This window comes from Hibiscus syriacus, unplaced genomic scaffold, assembly GCF_006381635.1.
Source record: "Hibiscus syriacus cultivar Baekdansim isolate YM2019G1 unplaced genomic scaffold, ASM638163v2 tig00110895_pilon, whole genome shotgun sequence".
NCBI classification, from domain to species: domain Eukaryota; kingdom Viridiplantae; phylum Streptophyta; class Magnoliopsida; order Malvales; family Malvaceae; genus Hibiscus; species Hibiscus syriacus.
This window is the reverse complement of record NW_024062903.1, coordinates 2,476,467-2,494,162: the sequence shown is the minus strand read 5'-3', so window position 1 is coordinate 2,494,162 and position 17,696 is coordinate 2,476,467. Positions and strand designations below refer to the sequence as shown.

At 33.4% G+C, this 17,696-nt stretch overlaps 1 pseudogene; it reads right to left on the bottom strand.

Annotated features, from left to right (window-relative positions):
• LOC120145949 overlaps nt 1-17,323 on the bottom strand; it is a 31,813-nt pseudogene extending 14,490 nt beyond the window's left edge.
• Nucleotides 17,324-17,696: the final 373 nt, after the last annotated feature.

The following is a 17,696-nucleotide window of genomic DNA, read 5'->3' as shown; positions in this document are numbered from 1 at the left end:
ATAGATGATCCAACAGAAACCCTAGGGTTTCATTACAACCCTAGGGTCTATTCTGTCCATCGCCTCCAGATGCTCCAACCATCGGCTGCCACACCACCATCGCCTTAACAGAATACTCCAGAAGATAAAGGAGGACCACACACTTCATCGATCTAGGGTGAGTCACCACCGTAGGTCTGGTGACTCACCGGATTTCATCATTGCAACCGGGTACCCAGGGGGCTATATAAACCCCCGATTCCTACAAGAACAAACACACAGATAGAGGACAACGAAAGAGACGAAAACACGGAGAAATAACAAGAGAAAAGAGAGCTAATAACGAAGGCAATCAACGACAGCAACCAAGAAATCACCAAGCAGTAACAACGAAAAGATATAGAGAAAATACCGATAGACTTACCCACAACCATCAAAGGTTTCAAACGTCGTCGAAAAGTTGAAAAGCTGAATGTATAACCTCAGATCTAGGCCGATTGGGGAGTTTTTAGGATAAAAGTTTCTCGGTTTCAGTTTTAGGGTAAAACGAGGAACGTTTTGGGGTAAATTTTTGAATTTCGACCACTGTGAATGGTGGCTAACGGTGGCCAGAGTCGCCTGCGTATGGTGGTCGGCCGGTGACTGGCATCCCTCTGGCGAGGGAATCCTAGAGAGAACCAAGATCTTCTCTCTCTAAGAGAGAGAAGCAAAGAGAGAAAATGAGAGGGTTAGGCCTCTTTGGGTCAGATTTGGCCTATTTATACCCTCTTCCATACGACGTCATTTTGAGGGAGGGGCTTCTGTATAATTTTCACATGGGAAAATTACATCCCCAGTCCCTTAATTTTTGTAAACTTCCATTATGGTCACTGAAGTTGATTTTCGTGCATTTCAGTTTGATATTCGAATTTTGTTTTATTTATATTTTAGTCACTAATCAATATATTTATATATATTTAGGGTAAATATCTATTTTAGTCCATGTTATTCTAATAATTTATATTTTAACCTGTATAATTAATTATGTTTAAATTACTATAATAATATCTAGATTTTGTAATATTTTGAATTAGGCCCATTATTTTTATTATTTTACAATTTAACCATTGAATTTTAATACTTTTAATTTTTAATATTACTTTTATTTTATTTACATTTTAGTACCTAAAATATGAAATAATTGCAGTAGTAACCTAGGATTTTGATATTTTCACATTTTAATCATTAAATTTATTACATGTACTCATGCTATTTTATTATATACAATAAATCATAAAATATTTCCTTAACTTATTAGGAAAGTATTTTAAATGATTTGTTGGTATAAAATAATATCCTTAATGTTTTTATGGGATTATTGGTTAAATTAAGTATAGATTTATAATTTTTATTGCAAAGACATTAATTAATAAGCAAAGGTACCAATTTTGGGCGTTGTGGGGGTGCTAATCCTTCCCCACACGTAACCGACTCCTGAACTCATTTTCTGTTAAGCATACCCTTTTTGTGTTATTTTAATACTATTCTTATGAATTTTATTAAAATAACATGTCATTTTTGGTGACCAATCACACCTCAATTAATGATTGGTGGCGACTCTTCAAAATTGTGTTTTATCTGATTCAAAGAAGAAAAACACTTACTTTTTTCGAGATGAGATTTAGAAAGCAACGACACTTGTTTTCGCCGGACAAATACCATCTCGATAGAGGCAATACAGACCGATTGATGGCATTGGTAACACTAGTAAAACTGGCAATTTCTCTCAGGGGCTGCACCATTGGACCCATTGGTAGCATTGATGCCACTGAATCTTGCTCTAGGTGGGCTTTGAGAAATGATGTCCTAGTTTTTTGGGATTTTTTTTTTATCAATTTGGTTAAGGTTTAAGAAATTATATTATTCGAAACAACATATATTATCATACATGTATCGAGATAGCAAAAAATCATGATTTTGTAGGAGTGCATGAAACAACCCTCTATTTGGGAATTTGGCTTTGTTTTAGTGTATGTATATTAATGTTTGGTTTTGCTATGTTATCGTCCATGCAAAGAAAAGCATGAGAAAAGTTTTTGGCAAAGGGATATTTGTTGTTGTAAGCTTTCTTGTACGGAATATTTTGAATATCCAGGGAATCTAATGGTTAAATTTCCCAGAAAGAAACACTACCATCAAATCATCTGATTCCCATATGCTTCATCAGTAATCATTCAGGATGTGATGGATTACTACCCATGGATAGCGTCGCTTCATAAGAATCATAAATGTATCACCTGCATTAATTAAGCCTAACATGGTTGCACCCCGAGGTAAAAAAATGTGGATTATGATGATTTGGATCCAAATCATGATTCAATTCTACGAATTGATTTCATATGATTTAGATCCGAATCATGCTTCATCAGGTAAAAATAAATGAATCTATGGAGACTCCAACAATCTTATGATATAATGATTCAATTTTACGAATTTTTATTTTGGACGTAATTGCTATAATATTTAATCATGAAATCAAAAGATAGGAGTCATCACCAATCTGTTTCGGTGTGATTTGGTCACCAAAAATATTTAAGTCTACAAAAACTAAAGTTGAGTTCGGGGCACAGTTACATGTGAGGAAGGATTAGTACCCTCAACGCTCGTGAAAACGATACTCACTTGATCATGAATATTTTTATCTAGACTATGAATGCAATTAATGTATTTTTTTAGATTAATACAAAATTTTAAAAATATAATCTCGTATTCCCTAACACCTAAAATAACTTAAAATTACAATTGTTAAGTGTATAAAAGTACTATATTTTCTACCCTTTTCCCCATAATTATTTTACATTCAGGCTCTTTTTATCTGCATTATTAGTTATTCATGCACGTTTCCATATTTTTCCTTCATTGTTGAGTCGATCTTACATTTTTATCGCTTTTTTTGGGAAAAAATTTTGTTGGTGTGTGTTATTTTGTACATGATAATGATGATTGGATAAATCCACTTCACTTAAGATAAGCACGACAAAACAAGGGATAAATCCTTAAAGTTTGGATTTCCAAGCAGAATTTAAAGTGGAAAAGAAGTCTAAATTGCAAGGAAGTTTGAAGACAAAGATAAAAGAGAATTAATACCTCTTTTATTCCAATTAAAACTCATCCTCATCAACAACCAATTTAACCTAATTATCTCCTATAAATAAGAAACAAATCACAATCTGGAAAAGGGATGACCGACTAGATAGAAAAGTTGAGCGCACATCTTCTTCTTTGTTTCTTCTTGATTCATGTTGGGGAATGTTTATTTTGTATTTCTATTGCACCCAACCATGAACTAAACTAAATTGACTTGGGTTGTTGGGTTTTTTTTGTTGTAAAAACGTTTTGATTTGTTTAGGTACTTTGATTGCAGTTAATTTCAAAGTTTGTTCATTCTTGGTTCTTAATTTGATTTTGAGTGAATTAGCAGGGGATCTCGAGAATTATCCATTTATCTAATATTGGGATAGTTATATTCAAGAAACGAATGAGCATGATCTTCATTTAAACGAAACGTTAGTGAAGGTTAATCCATCATAGGGATAAGATTCGGATTGTAATGGCTTAAAGGAGTGCATTATTGATTTTTGTTCACCCATGGTTAACGTAGGAATGTATCACCAGGGCATGCACAATTGACCAGTTCTTCTGGTTAGGGATAGCAAGAAGACATTGAAGAATGCTTCGTCGGTCTTTGAAGGAGGTAACCCAGTTGGTACGACAATGGAATAAGTTCCAGTTGTCTTCGCAATCGAGTTGCATGGACAATAATTTACCTATACTATCCAAACAATCATCACACAACACTTCCTGATAACTCGGCTTGCTTTCTTGTTCGATCACAATCTACTTTTATTTACTTGCTCATGTATTTTACTTAATATTCAAACTCCTACTTGTAATACCCCAAAAATTTAGACAATGACCAAAATGTAAATTTTGAAAGTTTGATGGTCAAAGTAAAAATTTGGAAAAAAATGTTTAGGGAATTAAGTGATAATTTCCTAAAAAGAATTTTATTCCATAACTAGATGGTTTAATCTTGAGAGTGGGGTTTTATAGAAATCACATTTATAGATTTGGAATTTTAGTAAAGAAAAATTAGAAAGGGTTAAAGCCGATAAGGAATCAGAAATTCGAATCGAATTGGAATGTTAAAAAATTTTGAAGGATGTTATAAAATGGTTGGAAATATTATTGTAATATTTTAGATTAGAGAAAGTTGGTTTGGAAATGTGCAATTTTTCAGATTTAACCGAAACAGTGGAATTTAGTGACTAAAACGCAAGTTTTGAAAATTTCATGGCATTTTCGTAGGTCAAAGTCAAATTAGTTTATATTTGACTTTGTAATATCAGATGGCTTGGTTTTATGGTGATTATGGAGATTCATTAAGGGCAAAAATGGAAATTCTTATTGAATGGATTAAATAATTCCATTATGATATATTATTTAGCATGTGTTGGATTAATATATCATAAATTGTCAATCATGGATGAGCAATTTCAGCTCATCTTCTTCCTCCAAGGGCCGGCACATTCAAGGAAGAAAGGTAAGCATTTTTAGTTTCAATTTTGAAGCTATTTCTTGAGAATTTGACTAAGTGTGTTTAGGAAAAATATTCTATTTTCAATTCTCTACATTTTGACATGAATATTACTAGGGTTTCATGTTCAAATTTATCTTGAGTTGATGAAGGGGATTTTGATTCTTGTGTTTTATGGGTTTTGAAGAGTTAAGTGATTTTAAAGAATTGGTTGTAAGAATTGATGAAGAACCTAAGAATGAAGTTAAAGAAAACAGTTTGAATTTTGATTCTGGCAGTAGGTTCGAAAATTCACCAGAAAATACATAAACATAATTTGGAGGTTATTTTTATATATTGTGTTCATATATGGATATAGTTTTGTTTAAAACAAATGGAGATCAATTTCAAGTTGTATACAAATATATATGAATTTTTAACTGAGGAAAGGTCAGAAAAATCGGACAACAGAATTCTGCACAAAACAGATTCTGTTGGTGAACTTTGAAAATTCACCGTAAATTGTACAGAATGAATTAGAAGGAGTTCTTTATATGGATAGATTCGTATTCGAGTTTAGTTTTTAACGGAAGAAACAGAATTGAATTCCAGTGTCTATATCAATACAGAATAATGATTCTTTAAGGGTAGTGCGAGTTGTCTGAATTCTGGAAAATTAATGGGTTGTTGTGTAAGAGTTGTATAATTGATGTACTATGCTGGAAATTGTTGTTCGGGAATTGAAAATGAGTGTTAGATGTGAAATAATTTCAATACTGGAATTTTTGGTATTAATAATCTAAGTGATAAAATGGTGAAGGACCATTTTGAGTAAATTGGAAAAGTGGGTTCCAATGTTAAAGGAATTAATAAGTACTGAATTATTTGGTGGAAATGAGTTTGAAGTATGCTATGGAATTATTTTGGGATATGGTTATGTTAGTACAATACTAACATATGTATTATTATAAATTTGTGATTTATACAGATCATGGTTAATTTGCAATTGAAGCAAGTCAAGTATAAAAAGGGTATATTGTGGAAAATAGTGAGGCACAAATATTTTGAAAGATATAAAGTGTCAAGGTGAGTGCAATACATGAATGAAATTATACATGGATGTTTTATACATCATAAGGAAGACTTGCGATAAGTCGACCTTGTTTATATCGGTATGATTTTATATCATTTTTTTTATAATTTGACATTGATATGTCAGAGGATGAAATTAAAATGCATTGATCACTGATTTTTGCATATGATTTTTACCATGAATGTTATTTCGGGTATGAACTGCCCCATTGTTAAATATTGATAATATACTTTGCCATGGATGGATTAAATAAAATAGACTGTACGCCCAAGTAAGTCATTGAGGGACATGGTATAGTTGGCATGCCATAGAGTCCAGCAGCAGGCTGCATATTCGGGAATACACTAAAGAATACCTAGTGTATATGGTGGGAACGACCTTATGTGTCATATTCGGGACTGTACTTAAGGATACCTAGTACAGATGGTGGGCACGACCTTATGTGTCATATTCGGGATAGCACTACGGTGCTTATATTTGACTTGCGTACCCAGGGTCCTCAGGGTTGTATATTGGGCTATTGTATATGGTTTATGGCTTATTGGTTAATAAATGGTAAGTTTTGCAAATAAGCTTACGAGTGATGATATTGATATAGTACATCAATTATGGTAAAATTATGAATATGCTAATAGCATGGTTTTATGGCATTGGATTTGAAATCTATATTCATGCATGAATTGTATTGCACTATATATTGTTTTAATTGCCTCACTAAGTTTATACTTAGCGTGTGATGATTTTCACGCGTAGGTAAAAAGGCAAAGAATAAGAATAAAGAGTCCAGAATGACATCAAGCATCGAGAGGTATATTTCAATATCAGTAAGACATCCTATTGTGAAATTTGATTTTATATAGTGGCATGTAATTTGGAAATGTTTAATTTAATTGTTGAGTAAATTTTTGGGAATTTTTATAGTGATGAAAGGTTAATTTTTATGAGTTTTATATGTAATTTTCGGAAAATGCTGTAGCACTTACTGTAGCATGAACAGTAACCACATTTTAAATCAAATTTCCAGATTGTTAAAGGGGTATCGATTCCCCTGCTACAGGGAATCGATTCCCCCACTGTTCACTGTTCACGGATACTGTTCACTATTCATAAAAAAAACTTTCGAATTAAATTGGTTACAACAAAACATGATTTATATGTTATGATATTTTTATAATATCATTTAACATTTTAAGAAAATAAATTTTAAATCGCGCTAAAATTAAGAAATTGTTTTTAGAAATTCAGATAACATCTATAATCTGTATAGGTATAATTATACGGGTTATGGGTGTAACGCTACTATTACCAATTTATTGTTTTTTACAGTGCAAGAAGTTAGAACACATAGTTACAGCAATCCTTGTGAAAATGATATATTTTCTATATTATAACTTGCGATGTGTACACTTGAACCAATTGTGAGGTACTTAAATCATGTAACAAGTCGGTTGTCGGGGATTGACAATAGCAACTTTGATTTTTATCTCTTGCATCAATTGTTAAGTGATTCAACATGCTTACATTTTTTTTTGGTTTTGCATCTTTGTATGAACAGGACAATACCAACATCACCAGAATACCCATTTGAACCCGAAATAGAGCGACTTTTTCGTAGAAGAAGACGCGAGCAACGAGAAGTAATGAAAGTTGATCCGATAAACAATCCAAATGTTTTTGGCGACCAGATAATCGAAGCAAGATGAGGAGCTTTAGTTGAGCGACATGCTCAAGTAAGAAACAAACTAATTCGAGACTACTTAGAGGAAGATATCAGCAGTCTCAATTCAAGAGTTGCCACACCTAAAATAGAAGATGCATATTTCGAATTAAAGTCAGTAATGTTCAATATGATCAACACAATTGGTCAATTTGGCAGATCAACAATAGAAGATGTCAGACAACATCTCAAATCATTCCTGGAAATTTTCAATTCATTCAAGCAACATGGAGTCCATCAGGATGTCCTAAGACTGAAATTATTCCTCCATTTACTGAGGGATAGGGCGAAATTATGGTTGAATAGTATCCCATTCGAATCTCTTAAGTCTTGGATGAATTTATGTCGTGATTTCCTTGCTAGATTTGGTTCTACAACTATGACTGATAAATTACATAATGATATTACTTCTTTCTGACAGGCAAATGATGAATCCATGTACGAAGCTTAAAAGTGATACATGGAGCTTTTACGAAGATGTCCCATGCACGAATTCCTCGTATGGACAAGTGACGATGTTCTACAACTCAATAAATACACAGACTCTTTCGAAGCTAGAGGAGGAGCTTTAGTTGAGAGACATGCTCAAGTAAGAAACAAACTCATTCGAGACTACTTAGAGGAACATATCAAAGATCTCAATCCAAGAGTTATCACACCTGAAATAAAAGTTACCTATTTCAAATTAAAGTCAATAATGTTTAATATGATCAACATAATTTGTCAATTTGGTGGATCAACAATAGAAGATACCATACAACATCTCAAATCATTCCTGGAAATTTTCAATTCATTCAAGCAACAAGGAGTCCATGAGGATGTCTTAAGACTGAAATTATTCCCCCATTCACTAAGGGATAGGGCAAAATTGTGCTTGAATAGTATCCCATTCGGATCTCTTAAGTCTTGGATGAATTTATGCTGTGATTTCCTTGCTAGATTTGGTTCTATAACTATAATTGATAAATTACGTAATTATATTACTTATTTCCAACAGGCAAATGATGAATCCATGTACGAAGCTTGGGAGTGATACATAGAGCTTTTACGAAGATGTCCCATGTACGGATTCCTCGTATGGACAAGTGGTGATATTCTACAACTCAATAAATACACAGACTAGGATGATGATAGACGCTTCGGCAAATAGCATACTCCTAGACAAATCATTTGAGGAAGCGATGGAGATCCTAAACCGTCTTGCCAAGAATGATTATTAGTTCCCAATAACTAGAAGAGGAGGAATCAAATGTAATGTTACAATAAATGAGCTTGATTCACCATATACTATTTTCGCGCAGCTGGTTGCATTAATTAACTTGGTTAAGAATATGCAGCGACCTAGCAGTACACAAAAGATCAAGGTAGTAAATTCATATTGTGATTTATGTAATGGTAACCATGATTTTTCTGAGTGTCCACAGAACACAGAACCTAAATTTTATGTGGGAAACTACAACCAGAACAACAATGCAATGTCAAACACATATACTTCAGCCTGGAGGAAGCACCTGAATTTTTCATGGAGCAACATGAACAACGCTCTAAATCAAAACAATCAAATTTTATTTATATCCAGATTCCAACAGAACATGCCAAGGCAACAGTTTCCGCAGCAACAGATGCCGCCGCAACAACAACAATCAACACCATCTAGTTCTTTGAAAATTTCTCTCATTTTTTAATGTTAAAAACTGAATCTTAAATGGTAGAGAATAGTAACTTCATGAAAAGAACTGACACTTTTATTAACAGGACTGAGATGACATTGTAGAACCAAGAGGCAGCGTTCCTTGGAGACACATGTCGAACAATTTGCCCATATTTTGAACATAAGACCAATAGGTAGTTTACTTAGAGATACTGAGGTTGCAAAGGGAATAGACCACGAGCAGTGTAAGGTAATCACCATTCGAAGTGGAGGAAGGCTAATTGAAACCATTTTACACCTAATGCGAAGAACTCAACAAACAGAACAATTGTCAAGAAAGATGCATCCAACAACAATGCCCCAATCGATATTGATGAATTAGTGGTTGCGAAGGCAAGTCCACATACCTCAACAATTCCAGATATCGTAGTAAATTCGATGATCAAATTCCAAATAAATGGGAATGATAAGGAGATCAAAATTCTACCACCATTTCCTCAGAGGCTGAAAAGACTAAAACAAGAATACCAATTCAAGAAATTCTTAGACATCTTAAAGTAAGTCCATATTAATTTGCCATTGGTTGAAGCAATCGAGCAAATGCCAAATTATGCTAAGTTTCTTAAGGACATTGTCTCTAAAAGAACAAGGCTAAGTGAGTTTGAAATAGTTGTTGTGATGGAGGGATGCATGGCTATATTGCACAATCGAATGCCACCCAAACTAAAAGAGCCTATTAGTTTCACAATACCATGTGCAATTGGTAATCACTACTTCGGGAAGGTGTTATGCGATCTTGGAGTGAGCATAAACCTTATGCCTAAATTCCCCCCCAAAGATTGGGTATCAGAAAGGAGAGGCCTATGACAATTATACTACAACTTACAGACATGTCCTATGTGCAACTAGAGGGAAAATTGAAGATATACTGGTAAGAGTTGATAAATTTATTTTTCCCATAGAATTCATTGTTTTAGATTGTGTAAAAGATGAGTTTGCAACTATTATCCTTGGAAGACCATTCCTAGAAATGAGAAGAACCTTAATTGATGTTGAACAGGGAGAACTCACTATTAGAGTGAATGACCAACAAGTCAAACGGAATGTTTTTCAAACCTTGAAGCATGCTAATGATCTAGAAGAATGCCAAGTTGTTCATGTAAACACCAAATTCAATTTTGAAGTAAAGGAGAATTGCCAGGACAATTCTATTATATAACTGGAGGAAATTGAAGAACCAAACGATAGAGAACAAGATAAAGCAAAATGGATAGTAAGTCAACCGGGTAAATATTTTGAACCATTGGATTAATCAGGAAAGGAAGGTAAACTCGGAAAATCCTCTATTAATCAACCTCCCAGTTTAGAATTAAAACCATTATTAGGGCAATTAGTGCTTCTCTTCATTCACCGGTTAATTTTTTTTTAGAAAAACTGAAATCAAGATGATCCAGACCATTCGAGGTAGTGAAACATTTCTTCCATGGTGACGTAATGATCAAGTCCACAATCGACATACATGAGTTTAAAGTTAACGAAAAACGATTAAAGCACTACACCAGAACCCATGTTGGCCATGACAAGGAAGTGGTTACCTTCAAAAAAGCATGTATATGCTCTCATTAGATATTTTTATATATTTTTATATATTTTTAATTTTTTCTTTTATTTTTCTATATTTGGATTTTTATTTTTTTTTGTTTCAATTTCATTTTTATTTATCTAGTTTTTCCCTTTATTTAATATTTATCTTTTGTTTTGTTTGAATTTTAGGATATGAGTTCAAGAAGAGGAAAAATTGGATTAAAAGATGAGTCTATCCTCTGACGAGACTAATAGGCTAATTTTGAAGGATTGCCCTATTTAGTTTCACTTCACCTTTACTCCATTACCTTCCCATCCACTATTGTTTGGAGCATTTACTCTTTCAACTTCTTTGAACTTTAAGTTTTTCTTGTTTTCTTTTCATTTTACAACCGCATAAGAACCCCTGGTCATAAAATTTAAAATCATGACTCACATGAGTGATGAGGTTGAGGACATAAGGATTTCGAGCGAACAACCAACAATACACTCCCAACCAGCACGAGTAAGCAAGCGAAATCAAACAAACGGCTCGAAGGACACTTATCAGTCAAGGTAATGACCTTTCTGACTAACACGTTTACTTTTCATTGCATTGAGGACAACGTTCCTATCGAGTTTGAGGGATTTTTATAATTAGTTGTATTCATTTAGTCATCCAATATAATTGTACATAGCTGCATATACTTGCAATGAATTTTACTAGATTAAACTATTTAGACTTGTTAATATCCAATGATGAACTTTTTCACTGCACTTAATTGATAGAACCTTTAATTTTAGGTTTTGTATTGATAATACTTAGAATTTTACTACGATGCTAAATATAATTTGAAATGGTTGTGACTTGTTAATTAAGGGATACTTGGTAAACTTAGGTTGCTTAAAAATCGGGTAAATTGAAAAGAAAATTAAGAAAATAATTTCTTACTAGAGGTTCCCAAAACTGGCTCTAATTTTTACACATTTAAGAACTGTTAGAGGTGTCCAAAACTGGTCCTAATCGACTAAATTCGCTTGCTTTGCTAGAGGTGCCTGAAATTGGCTCTAGTAGTAGTAGTAGTAATAATAATAATAAAAACCCCGATAATTAATTTGATAAAACCTATTGTTCACATGAAATCTTATTAGTTGTGTAAAACTACACACACAAATAATCACGAGTATCATAGTTTGATTTCAAGTAATTTATGTGTTATCCAAAAAATCAAAAGATCATCATACTTTGTGCCACTGTTCTGAGGATTGAATTCAAGAACGAAGAATGTTTTTGATGGTCGAGGTCTTCGCAAGTAATTGTTAGTTTTACATCACTTGGGGACAAATAATAGTTCGAGTTTGGGGGTGTGTTAAGTGTATAAAAGTACTATATTTTCTAGCTCTTTTCCCATAATTATTATTAGATTTAGGCTCTTTTTATTTGCATTATTAGTTATTCGTGCATAACTCCATAAGTTTCCTTCATTGCTGAGTCGATTTTATCTTTTTATCGATTTTTATGGAAAAGAAGTTGGTGTGTGTTATTTTATGCAGGATAATGACGACTGGATAAATTTATTTCACTCAAGATAAGCATGAAAAAACAAGGGATAAATCCTAAAAGTTTGATTTCCACGTAGAAAGAGGAGAAGAAGTCTAAATTGCAAGGAAGTTTGAGGATAAAGATAAAAGGGAATTAATTCCTCTTTTATTCCAATTAAAACTCATCCTCATCAACAACCAATTTAACCTAATCATATCCTATAAATAAGAAAGAAATCACAATCTTCAAAAGTGGTGGTCGACTTGAGAGAAAAGCTTAGCACACATCTTCTTCATTGTTTTTTCTTCATTCATGTTAAGGAATTTTTATTTTATATTTCTTTTGTACCCAACCATGAACTAAACTAAATTGGCTTGGGTTATTGGTTTTTATGGTTGTGAAAACGATTGGATTTGTTTAGGTTTGTTGATTGTAGTTTCTCCAAACGTTGAGGAAAGCTTGGATTTGTTTAGGTTCTTTGATTATAGTTCTTCCAAGGCATACCCAATTGACCAGTTCTTCTGGTTAGGGATAATAAGAAGAAATTGAAGAAGGTGTCGTCGAGCTTTGAAGGAACAATTACTACGAAAATGGTATAATTTTCAGTTGTCATGGAAATCGAGTTGCCTCGACAATAATTTACCCAGACTATCCAAACATTCATCACACCGCACTTCCTGATAACCCGACATGCTCTCTTATTCGATTACAATATACTTTTATTTACTTGCTTATTTATTTTACTTATTATTGAAACTCCTACTAATACCAATTTATTCCTCTTTATAGTGCAATAAGTTAGAACACAGAGTTACACCAATCCATGTAGAGACGATATCTTTTCTTACTATAACTTGCGACGTGTACACTTGCACCAATTGCGAACCACTTAAAAAATAACACAATAGTCGAGAACCTAGAAAATTCACGTATACATTTATGTTAAAAATTTTGATTTGAAATCTATTATGAGAAATTTCAAATATTTTCCAACGTTTATAAAAATATTAAAAATTTCGTCAAACTTTAGAAAAACATCCTGATTTTCATGAATTATACTCAAAATGAGAATCCACAACTCTTTAAGATCCTCTAAGCTCTCTAACGTCTAAGAGAATTTAAAGGAATTCTACAAAGCCCTAAAATCTCATGTTTCTTGTAAAATATTTTATTAAAATGAAGATAGAGTCTTTTAATAAATAACCTTGAAATCTTCCAACATCTAAAAAGATATCAAAAGTCTATCTAACTTATGATTATACCTTGTATGAAAATGAAAAGGTAAAACATGTGATAAACTTTTATTTTAAACTTAAGAATCACAAGCAAATAAATAAATTCATAAAATTCTCTAGAGTTCTAGAACATATATTTCAGTCTTTTTAAACACTAAGTTTTATAGCTAAATCTCAGAGCCTTTAGAAATGATAACTATTGAGATTTAAAATTCGATTGATTCCAAATAACTTAATTTACTCAATATCTATAGTAAGAAAGGTTTGTAACCCCTAGACCCAGTCTAGGCATATGACCAAATCTAGGTGGTCACATATCGTATTCAGAGATCATTTTCATATTCAAATTGCACTTGGAGTCTATTTCAGTAAATAAAAATATATAAAATGGTAAAATACATAGATATATAAAGGCAGGGTTCATATGGTAAACATATACATATATCAACATAAAAAATCCGTATGAAAACATTATCAGGAAAAAGCATCAGTAATACAGATACATATGTACAGTAGTAAAAACACATATCATCAAAATATAACGAAATAAAATATAGAAATATACAATGATATAAAATGGAGAACAGTCGATCCTCTTGATGTCTGTTGGCCTACTATCGGATACTATATGCTAGGTTAAAAATTAAAGAGTGAGCTATGAAGCCTAGTGCTCTCTTTACAATGTATAAAAACATACAAATAAATACTTTAGTAAAATCTTTTTATAAAACATTATTTTAAAACATGAACAGTACCCCCATCTAAACGCCAGAATGTGTAGGTTCCCCAGAACCATACACCCACCTATACACTCAATAAGAACCTTATATTGATAGCATAAGGTTATGCGGTAAGGACTTACCCTATGCACAAAACAAATGAGCCTGCGGTAAGGTCTTAAAGGTCATAGACTAAGCCTGAGATACGTTTTCCAATCATAACCCCAATGATAGTAGATATGCATGCATTTGAGTGAAAACAGTATTTTAATTTACTAAAACGTTAAAACATGCCATATTCCAAAATCAGATACAAAAACACGATAACCAGAGATCATGTCAGAAGTATGCAGTAAATTAGATATAATGCAGTTAGAATATTTAATAAAATCATAAATATGAAATAATTCAAAACATATAGTTTTAAACAACACTGTAACAGTAATAAGAACACAACTCTACATATCTGAGAAGTCTGAGACAATAGCCTACTCTCAAGTCTTCCTATCACGGTCGACGATAGCGCTAAATCCTACGAGTTGGAAAAACTGTATAAAAATCCTAACATAATAATTAATAACCTATAAATCAACTATTTACTGAAACCTACGAGCATCTCTTGAAGAACGCAAACCGTACTAATCTGCCAAACGGGAAGCACTGGATCTAGTAGAACCTCGATTAGGGGAATCACAAGTACCTTCATGAAAATATAATCCTAGATTAATTCTATAATCAAATTCCAAATAACTATGCAAAAATGCTAAAAATACTAAGCATATTTGGTTTAACATACTCAATTCGGGGTATTCAGATATGAATTTGGCAAGATAGACCATAAAATCAAACTCAAGGTGTTAAAAAACATCAAGAGGGAGATTTTCGATAAAATTTAATATCGATCAACGATCACAGTCAATAGTCAAAGTTAACTCTGATCAATGGTCAACGGTCAATGGCTTGATGTAGTATGACACGACTTGACACGGCTCGACTCGATCTAGTTCGATTGAGACAGTTTGATTAGACTGGTTCAGTTGGGTTGGTCAAGATTGGGCTAAACGACCAGATGGATCGGGTCAAACACATGTTAGTGGGTTAGGTTAACGCACTTCTTGAAGCCCATTAGGGCGGTAGACAAGCCCCATACACAATGATGACACGTGGGGCCACGTGCAATGACTATATTGGTCAAAAAAATATGAAAAATGCTATAATTATTTTGAAGCTTTTTAAGGCACTTACCAAGCTCTGTTCACAATAGGGAATGGCAGAGAGATTGATTACGCTAGGTTTGAAACTTGATTTACCTTACCCCTTCACACGTTAATGACGTTGGTGACAAGCAGATAACAGTGAACTCAGGAAGACACAAGGAACACGATGGTGAGGGTGGTGTAAACAATGGAGCTACGATCGATGATGAAACATAGTTTAAACTTTCTTGCCTCAAAGTTTCCACAAAGAGAAAGGTAATAGAGAGAGAATTTGGGTTTCCTGAAATGGAAATTTTTAGGTTTAAGGGGTTTAAAAACATAACATAACAAGACATGGCAAAATCATGCCATTGGTCCTCCAACTTTTGATGCTTTCTATTTAAGGATCCAAATTTATTTTAATTCTCAAATTTAGCCAAAATTTCAATTTAGTCCTTAGAATAAAATTAAGAAAAAATTTAGCCCTAATTTAGGGTGTGACAACTTTCCCCCTCAAGGAAATTTCGTCCTTAAAATTTACCTAATCTGAACAGATACGAAAACTGAGCCTCCATTAACTCCAATGTCTCCCAAGTAGTTTCTTCAGAACCGTGGTTGCTTCATTAAATTTTAACCATTGGAATCTGCCTGTGTCGAAGAACTTTCTCATCGCGGTCTAAAATCTGAACAGTTTCCTCCTCATAAGACAAGTCTTGTCTCAAATCTACATCATCAACTTGAATGATGTGATCCGAATCTGGATGATATCACCTCAGCATAGAAACATGAAAAACATCATGGATACGACTAAGTTTAGGAGGCAAATCAAGCTTATAAGCAACATATATGGCTCTCTTCAAAATATGGTACGACCTAATGAATCTTGGACTCATCTTACACTTCCATCCAAATCTTAACACCTTCTTCCAAAGAGATATCTTCAGAAAAACATGATCCCTAATATCAAACTCGATATTCTTCCTCCTCTAATCAAGATAAGATTTATGTCTATCAAAGGTCTCTCTCAGGTGGTCACAGATCAATCTGACAATATTATCTATCTCCAGACTAACTTTGGACCCAACGTTATCATATCATGTAACTCAGTCCAACAAATAAGAGTACGATATTTACGTCCATGCAGAGCCTCATACGATGCCATGCAGATGTTAGGCTGGTAGATGATGTTGTAGGCGAACTCAACTAATGGCAAGAAGGCCTCCCAACTACCACATAAGTCAGTCACACAACCCTGTAGTATATCATCCAGAACTTATACCACTCTCTCGTATTGACCATAAGTTTTCATATGAAAAGATGTACTGAAGTTTAGTTGAGTACCCAGAGCCTCATGTAGAGCCTTCCAAAATATAGAAGTGAATATTGGGACTCGATAAAAAATAATAGACAGCAGAACACCATAAAGTCTGACATTTTCATATATATATAATCTAGCTAGCTTGTGAACAGAATAATTAACTCGAACATGAATAATGTGAGATGATTTGGTGGGTCTATCAGTAATCACCTAGAAAAAATCATTTTTAGAAAGAGTCAGAGGCAACCCAGTCACAAAGTCCATCGTAATCCACTCCCATTTCCACTTTGGAATCTTAACGGGGCAAACATATGTTAATGCTCTTCATTGGCCTACTAACAAGTCAGACACCTCTCCACATAATCAGAAATATCCTTTTTTATACCAACTTAATAGTAACTCTCCTTAAGATTCTTGTACATCTTATTTCCATCGAGATGCATGGCGTAAGGACTACTATGGTCTCCTGAAGACTAGTCTACCTCAACTCAATATCCTTAGGGACACCATAACAACCATGAAAATATTGGAAACTATTCTGATCAAAGGTATAATCTGAGCTTGATCCATGCTCAACTTGCTCGATGATGGAAAACAAAGAGCTATATAGGAGCTTCTTAGTCTTAATCTCCTCAGTTAAAGTCGATTTTACCTGTAACTTTACTAACAGACTGCCATCATCATACAAACTTAACCTGGCAAACAAGGCTCTTATATTAGATTTTGACTTACGACTCAAGGTATCTACTACCATGTTTGCCTTACCTGGATGATACTCTATATACAATTATAATCATTCAGAAGCTCCAATTAGTGACACTGCTCAGATTCAACTCCCTCTGAGTAAATAGATACTTCAAACTCTTATGGCCGGTATAGATATAACACTTCTCTCAATAGAGATAGTTTTTCTAAATCTTCAGTGAAAAGACTACTATAGCTAACTCCACGTCATGGGTGGGATAGTTGCACTTATGTGACTTTAACTGAAGGAACACATTCCATTTCATTCCATTCATTATCTGTATCAAAACACATTCTATTCCAGAGTGAAAAGCGTTGTTGTAAACTAAAAATCCTTCCCAAACTCAGGTTGAATCAATACTAGAGCTTCAGTTAGAGCAGTC